The 2250-nt window shown below is 40.2% G+C and overlaps 1 pseudogene; it reads right to left on the bottom strand.

The window, feature by feature from the left end:
• Window positions 1-211: 211 nt before the first annotated feature.
• Window positions 212-889, bottom strand: LOC131916600 (small ribosomal subunit protein uS4-like; annotated as a pseudogene).
• Window positions 890-2250: the final 1361 nt, after the last annotated feature.

Consider the following 2250-nt stretch of genomic DNA (forward strand, 5'->3'; position numbering starts at 1 on the left):
ATCCGCCTGGCTCTGCCTCCCGAGTGCTGGGATTAAAGGCGTGCGCCACCACCGCCCGGCTTAACCCATATTTCTTATCTATGCTTTGTCAAATGGCTCATGGCTTGTTACCTCATTTTCTACATGTCCTGCATCCTCAGGGCTGGCTGGTGTCTCCTCTGACTCCACCCTTCTTCTTCCCATCATTCTCCTAGTTTGGTTGTCCCAATAAATTCTGCCTGGCTACCAGCCAATCAGCATTTTTTTTCAAGTGTTATTTCTGCTTTATTAGTCAACCAGAAAACTACACAATCCTCCAGTCCAGAGAGGCATTAACTTAATCCTCTTCCTCATCATCACCAGTTCCAGGACCACCCTGGCCCTTCTTGGCATTCTTCCTCTTCACTCGGCCTGGGTGGCCACCACAATAAGGAGAATGGAGGGAGAAATCAATGTGCTTCTGGGAGTCCAGACGGACAATGAAGGATGGAATGTTCACCACCTGCTTGCGGACCCTGATATGACGCTGTCGGAGGAGCACACGGGCATGATGAATAGATTTAGCCAAACTCAGCTTAAAGACCTGGGTCTGCAGCCGCCTCTCCAAGAAATCCTCAATCTTCAGGCCCAGGATGTAATCCAGCTTCATCTTGCCCTCATCTAGCACCCCAGTTCGAACAAGTTGCCTCAGGAGAGCATTGCCTTCAAAAAGACCCCATGGGTCCTTTTTGCCCAGTGTCGGCAGCTCCCGGGCAGCCTTGTGGATCTTAGCTAGGGTAAATTTGACCCTCCAGACCTCACGTTTGCTCCGGAGCCCATACTCTGATCAGCTTCAGTTCCTGGTCTAGACGCGATTTCTTGAAGGGTCTCCGTGGGTTTTGCGACAAACCCAACTTCTGGCAACTGGCATGTTGGCTTCTCTAGGCCCACTGTGCCTACGAACTCACGCCTGTGACCCAATCAGCATTTTGTTAAACCAATTCAAGTGAAAAATATTTACAGTTTACAAGAGGATTATTCCATATCATTCCCCCTTTTGTCTAATTAAAAAAGGTTTTAATTTTAATATAGTAAAATTATATACAACAAAACCAGTTATTAAGAATTATAGTTACAATATCCAGTCCATTTATATTTGGCAAAATTAAATAAGCACTCTACTATTTATCTTATTTTTGTGAGTCCAAAGTTTTGTACCTAATTTATCTTTTATCATAACAAAAGAAAACTATAACTATCTAGTCTTCAACTCCATCAAAGACCCCAGAAGAATTAAATGTTACCTAATAACAGGGACCTCAAAGCACCTGGACAATTACCAAGTTCTTCTGCAACGTTGGGGCATCCAACTCTAGTTCATAGGCCTAGAATATCTGATAGACTTTCCTGTGAAGCAAAGGATTCTGAAGGACTGTCCCACATCTTGGCAAAGTTCAGCAGTCACCTTTCTTGTGTCCTGCTGGTCCAATTTGGACAGTATATTGTCAGCAATTGAGGCAGGGGCAGTTTCTTTGCCTACATGGCTAGCTTTGGCCATAAAGAAAACAAACTCCATGCAGTGTTTTTTCAATGCCCATCATTTTCTCTGAAGTAGATTAGTGCTGCCAGAAGCAGATGTGTCTCACTGTCAGGAAAAGCCTTAGGTTATTAAGCATATTAAATGCCATATTTTGTAGGTCTTTGAAGTGTTTGAAGACCATCTATCTATCTAAATATACCTGTTTATGACCTTGAAAACATATCTAACATGACTATAAGTTTGACTATTATAGATGACTATTAATCTGTATTTTTTAATTATATAGTACATTTTTAAAATATTTATTTATTATGTATACAGTATTCTTCCTGCATGCCAGAAGAGGGCATCAGATCTCATTATAAATGGTTGTGAGCCATTATGTGGTTGCTGGGAATTAAACTCAAGTCCTCTGAAAAAACAGCCAGTGCTCTTAACCTCTGAGCCATCACTCCAGCCCCTATATATTACATTTTAAATGATTTGCATAAGCACAATAACTCAAACAAGAGTAGAAACATACATACAGTGTAACAAAATTAACTTTAAATTTGTATTAATATACAAAGATCCATACCAATGTAAAATATTTAAAACTAGTAGTTGCTTTTTTTGGTTTAAAAGTCAATTTAATAATCTACCATTTTATCCTATGATTTCTATATCCTCCCTTTCCCTTTTAGAAAGAGATATTTGAATCTAATCTCCTTTGTTTAGCTTTTTCCTGAGTATTATCAATAATGACTTGTAAC

The sequence above is a fragment of the Peromyscus eremicus genome, chromosome 8a (assembly GCF_949786415.1).
Source record: "Peromyscus eremicus chromosome 8a, PerEre_H2_v1, whole genome shotgun sequence".
Taxonomy (NCBI): Eukaryota; Metazoa; Chordata; class Mammalia; order Rodentia; family Cricetidae; genus Peromyscus; species Peromyscus eremicus.